The following is a 6,261-nucleotide window of genomic DNA, read 5'->3' as shown; positions in this document are numbered from 1 at the left end:
TTATTGACTGCTTCCCCGAAATGTATTATTGGTTCTCATCCAATTTTCTGCAACTTAACCATGATAAAACTGAAATCCTACAGATAGGTACCAAGTCCACTCAAGCCAAAAGTGACAGTTTTTCCCATGACACTTGACAATACCTCAGTTTCCCCCTCTGGTCAGGTTAAGACTCGGGGTGTCATCCACTCTCTCCTTTTCATCAGAATTAAATGAAAATCCCCGATCTGCATACTTTCTACTTTATAGAATAATCGTCCTGCGTCCCCGTCCATCAGTATCTTTTTAAAGCACGTCCAACCTTGTATTTGATCAGTCCCATTAACAGAACTTGCAATAATTTACTGCAACTAAAAAAAAAAAAACCTCCTGATTAAAAGCAATTGCTAAAATTAGGCCAAAAAGCGGATTTGTAAAAACATCAGCAGGTTCTGACAAATAGCCTAGGGTCTCCACATTAGAAAATGGAATGTTATTGATATTCTAAAAACTGGTAGACAGTTTTGTATCCCCGTCCCCATTTATGAGGGTGACCGCAGACATGGTTGTTATGACACAAGGCATATTCGCAGGTGAGAACAGACCAGGGATGGCGCTGCCTGACAACACATTATGATAGCAATTGACACTTAACCACGCAGCCTAACATATTGCATTGGCCGGGAATTGAACTCGGGCCTCACGCATGGCAAGCGAGAATTCTACCACTGAACAACCAATGCTTAGTACTTCTTGTCCAATAGAATAGAGACGTCCACCATAGAAAACGTTTTATCTGGCCCTGATAATGCATGTTTTTTCCTTCTTAAAATGTAGCGTTCTTGCCATGTATGCAATGCATCAAGTGAACGATACATTTCTTTCACGGTAAGATCACTCTGCAGAAACGATTAAATACTGGAAGATGCACGAACGATCCCCAACAATACATTGCGATAATACGCGCCTGTATTAATACATTGAGAAAACCCTAATTACGTTTGATAATGTTACAGTGAGATACCAAATTTGAGTATTATGAGACTAAGCTGTGGCGATTCTGATAGTTGGAACACCACCACTTGACTTTAATTATGACTACAATCAATAAAGTTAACTGATTTCGATACTTTGTGGCAAGCACTTTGGCTCGTTGGACTACGGGTATACAGTAATACCCCGGTTATCGCGGTTAATGGGGACCGAGACCACCCGCGAAAACTGAAAATCCGCGAAGTAGCGGCGCACCTTCAAAAATGCTTAAATAAAAAAAATAAAATAAATATATATATATATATATATATATATATATATGGGTAGAGAGAGAGAGAGTGAAATTCATGTTATAACAAAAAAAAACCAAATTATTATTAAAACTTCTTTTTTATTCCCCAGCCATTATTTTCGTATTTATTCAATTACTTCTTTTTGTATTTATTTAATTACTTCGACTTTTACCTGCTGGTACGCCATCCGGTGTGCCCTGTGAATGTTGTGATCCTCCAGCAGAGCTGGAGGATTGAGCAGGACTCTCCAAACGCAGACACGGGAAAAAAGGTGGTGATAGAAAGATATTTATTATAATCACAATATAGTCAGTGTAATCAGCGCGTCTCGCAGCAGCTGACGGCATGGCGCGAGAAGATCGCTGGAGGAACGCCCACACAGCTGAAAAAACAAAATCACACGCGGCATGACAGGCACGGATCATGACAGTGAAATGAAAGGTGGCATTCTTCATTTATATATTTATTCATTCATAACTGACAGCCTCACGCTCCGCTCCTGCCCGGGCGGAAGAGGTGCTCCTATTCGGCTTACTGTGACGCGAGCATGCGCTCCTCCTCCGGAGCTTCCATTCGGTTAAACTTAGGGGCCGCTTGGAACCGCCCGTGCCCGGGGACGGTGCTCCTCTTCGGCTTACTGTGACGCGAGCATGCCCTCCTCCTCCGGAGCTTCCATTCGGTTAAACTTAGGGGCCGCTTGGAACCGCCCGTGCCCGGGGAAGGTGCTCCTCTACGGCTTACTGTGACACGAGCATGCCCTCCTCCTCCGGAGCTTCCATTCGGTTAAACTTAGGGGCCGCTTGGAACCGCCCGTGCCCGGGGAAGGTGCTCCACTACGGCTTACTGTGACGCGAGCATGCCCTCCTCCTCCGGAGCTTCCATTCGGTTAAACCTAGGGGCCGATTGACACCGCCCGTGCTCGGGGAAGGTGCTCCTCTACGGCTTAACTGCCACGCACGCCGGCCGGAACTCTGGTACGGTCCGAACCGCGCGAAACGTCGCCACCAATCGTGTCCGGGGGAACTTGCTCTTCTTCGTCCACTCTCTTCTTCGTCCACTCTCCTCTTCGGCGCACGCCGGCCGTCTAACCGCTCCAGCGCCCCCTCGTGCCGCTCGGCGAAACTACAATGCCTCCGAATATTTTTTAGACCCGCGAAGCACTGAAGCCGCGAAAGGTGAACCGCGAAGTAGCGGGGTATTACTGTAATTCTCACTGAGGACCCTCTTTCAAATCCAAAACAAGACCATCATTACACTGGATTACTTTGAGTTCACCTGAATCTTCCGTACTGATAGGAATGGTTCTTCGCTGGTACGAGCATGTCATCAATTGGAGGTGGCTCATTTGGCTCTGGGTATGGTTGTGAGTGGTTTCTCGTTCAAATCCAAACAGGTTCTTAGTGTAAATTCAGGGTTGGTTGGAAGAGGTTCCAGGTTCAAATCCGGGGTCTTAGTGTCGATGAAGGCTTGCGGCCAACAGGCAGTTAACTAGTTAAACGTGGCTCGTTGGTCTAGGGGTATGATTCTCGCTTTGGGTGCGAGAGGTCCGGGGTTCAAATCCCGGACGAGCCCATCTCAGTGTCGGTATGGTCGCCCAGTCTCTTAGTCAACTTATAATTTTGATGCAAATCTATACAGGGAGATGCTGGAAAAACTAACATGAAACAACAAAACTGAGACTGTACCCTGAATACTCCCCAAAAAATGCTTGAGTTCCTTATAATTTCAATAACCTTGGTCCAATCGCACATTTTTTTAAAAAATCTTGGAAATGACATTAGCTACCTAGCTACAGTCCAAAATCAGCTCCTACAACCTCTTAGAACATTTCTACTCTAGTTTCCACCCCTCCACAGTACAGAAACAACACTGATCAAAATCACCGGCAACCGACTCTGGCCTAATCACCATTCTCACCCTCTTTGATCTGATAGCAGCTTGCGATACAATTTCTAAAACCATCCTCCTGAACAGACTCCATGACATTCTTTATCTATACCCTACCTCTTGTCAAGATATTTCACAAACTAAACCTACACTCCCACTGTTATGCAGATGACACTCAGCTCTACCTCTCCACATAATCAACTGCCATTATTCCGGGTTCCTCCATTTATTGACTGCTTCCCCGAAATGTATTATTGGTTCTCATCCAATTTTCTGCAACTTAACCATGATAAAACTGAAATCCTACAGATAGGTACCAAGTCCACTCAAGCCAAAAGTGACAGTTTTTCCCATGACACTTGACAATACCTCAGTTTCCCCCTCTGGTCAGGTTAAGACTCGGGGTGTCATCCACTCTCTCCTTTTCATCAGAATTAAATGAAAATCCCCGATCTGCATACTTTCTACTTTATAGAATAATCGTCCTGCGTCCCCGTCCATCAGTATCCTTTTAAAGCACGTCCAACCTTGTATTTGATCAGTCCCATTAACAGAACTTGCAATAATTTACTGCAACTAAAAAGAAAAAACCTCCTGATTAAAAGCAATTGCTAAAATTAGGCCAAAAAGCGGATTTGTAAAAACATCAGCAGGTTCTGACAAATAGCCTCGGGGCTCCACATTAGAAAATGGAATGTTATTGATATTCCAAAAACTGGTAGACAGTTTTGTATCCCCGCCCCCAATAATGAGGGTGACCGCAGACATAGTTGTTACGACACAAGGCATATTCGCAGGTGAGAACAGACCAGGGATGGCGCTGCCTGACAACACATTATGATAGCAATTGACGCGTAACCACGCAGCCTAACATATTGCATTGGCCGGGAATTGAACTCGGGCCTCACGGATGGCAAGCGAGAATTCTACCACTGAACAAACAATGATTAGTACTTCTTGTCCAATAGAATAGAGACGTCCACCATAGAAAACGTTTTATCTGGCCCTGATAATGCATGTTTTTTCCTTCTTAAAATGTAGCGTTCTTGCCATGTATGCAATGCATCAAGTGAACGATACATTTCTTTAACGGTAAGATCCCTCTGCAGAAACGATTAAATACTGGAAGATGCACGAACGATCCCCAACAATACATTGCGATAATACACGCCTGTATTAATACATTGAGAAAACCCTTATTACGTTTGATAATGTTACAGTGAGATACCAAATTTGAGTATTATGAGAATAAGCTGTGGCGATTCTGATAGTTGGAACACCACCACTTGACTTTAATTATGACTACAATCTATAAAGTTAACTGATTTCGATACTTTGTGGCAAGCACTTTGGCTCGTTGGACTACGGGTATACAGTAATACCCCGGTTATCGCGGTTAATGGGGACCGAGACCACCCGCGAAAACTGAAAATCCGCGAAGTAGCGGCGCACCTTCAAAAATGCTTAAAAATAAATAAATAAATATATATATATATATATATATATATATATATATATGGGTAGAGAGAGAGAGTGTGAAATTCATGTTATAACAAAAAAAAAAAAATTATTATTAAAACTTATTTTTTATTCCCCAGCCATTATTTTCGTATTTATTCAATTACTTCTTTTTGTATTTATTTAATTACTTCGACTTTTACCTGCTGGTACGCCGTCCGGTGTGCCCTGTGAATGTTATGATCCTCCAGCAGAGCTGGAGGGTTGAGCAGGACTCTCCAAACGCAGACACGGGAAAAAAGGTGGTGATACAAAGATATTTATTATAATCACAATATAGTCAGTGTAATCAGCGCGTCTCGCAGCAGCTGACGGCATGGCGCGAGACGATCGCTGGAGGAACGCCCACACATCTGAAAAAACAAAAACACACGCGGCATGACAGGCACGGATCATGACAGTGAAATGAAAGGTGGCATTCTTCATTTATTTATGTATTCATTCATAACTGACAGCCTCACGCTCCGCTCCTGCCCGGGCGGAAGAGGTGCTCCTATTCGGCTTAACTGTGACACACGCCCGCCCTCCTCCTCCGGAGCTTCCATTCGGTTAAACTTAGGGGCCGCTTGGAACCGCCCGTTCCCGGGGAAGGTGCTCCTCTTCGGCTTACTGTGACGCGAGCATGCGCTCCTCCTCCGGAGCTTCCATTCGGTTAAACTTAGTGGCCGCTTGGAACCGCCCGTGCCCGGGGACGGTGCTCCTCTTCGGCTTACTGTGACGCGAGCATGCCCTCCTCCTCCGGAGCTTCCATTCGGTTAAACTTAGGGGCCGCTTGGAACCGCCCGTGCCCGGGGAAGGTGCTCCTCTACGGCTTACTGTGACACGAGCATGCCCTCCTCCTCCGGAGCTTCCATTCGGTTAAACTTAGGGGCCGCTTGGAACCGCCCGTGCCCGGGGAAGGTGCTCCACTACGGCTTACTGTGACGCGAGCGTGCCCTCCTCCTCCGGAGCTTCCATTCGGTTAAACTTAGGGGCCGATTGACACCGCCCGTGCTTGGGGAAGGTGCTCCTCTACGGCTTAACTGCCACGCACGCCGGCCGGAACTCTGGTACGGTCCGAACCGCGCGAAACGTCGCCACCAATCGTGTCCGGGGGAACTTGCTCTTCTTCGTCCACTCTCTTCTTCGTCCACTCTCTTCTTCGTCCACTCTCCTCTTCGGCGCACGCCGGCCGTCTAACCGCTCCAGCGCCCCCTCGTGCCGCTCGGCGATACTACAATGCCTCCGAATATTTTTTAGACCCGCGAAGCACTGAAGCCGCGAAAGGTGAACCGCGAAGTAGCGGGGTATTACTGTAATTCTCACTGAGCACCCTCTTTCAAATCCAAAACAAGACCATCATTACACTGGATTACTTTGAGTTCACCTGAATCTTCCGTACTGATAGGAATGGTTCTTCGCTGGTACGAGCATGTCATCAATTGGAGGTGGCTCATTTGGCTCTGGGTATGGTTGTGAGTGGTTTCTCGTTCAAATCCAAACAGGTTCTTAGTGTAAATTCAGGGTTGGTTGGGAGAGGTTCCAGGTTCAAATCCGGGGTCTTAGTGTCGATGAAGGCTTGCGGCCAACAGTCAGTTACCCAGCTAAACGT

General features: G+C 46.1%; 2 non-coding genes across 2 annotated transcripts; one reads left to right on the top strand and one right to left on the bottom strand.

The window, feature by feature from the left end:
- Positions 1–651: 651 nt before the first annotated feature.
- Positions 652–722, bottom strand: trnag-gcc (transfer RNA glycine (anticodon GCC)). Its single transcript has one exon. It is a non-coding gene; the product is annotated as a tRNA-Gly (tRNA).
- Positions 723–2,765: 2,043 nt separating this feature from the next.
- Positions 2,766–2,837, top strand: trnap-ugg (transfer RNA proline (anticodon UGG)). Its single transcript has one exon. It is a non-coding gene; the product is annotated as a tRNA-Pro (tRNA).
- The last annotated feature ends 3,424 nt before the right edge of the window (positions 2,838–6,261 follow it).

This window comes from Idiotropiscis lumnitzeri, chromosome 12, assembly GCF_059441095.1.
Source record: "Idiotropiscis lumnitzeri isolate Australia: NSW breed Sydney's pygmy pipehorse chromosome 12, RoL_Ilum_1.0, whole genome shotgun sequence".
NCBI lineage: Eukaryota > Metazoa > Chordata > Actinopteri > Syngnathiformes > Syngnathidae > Idiotropiscis > Idiotropiscis lumnitzeri.
The sequence above is the reverse complement of the archived record's forward strand: the minus strand, read 5'-3'. Positions and strand labels throughout refer to the sequence as shown.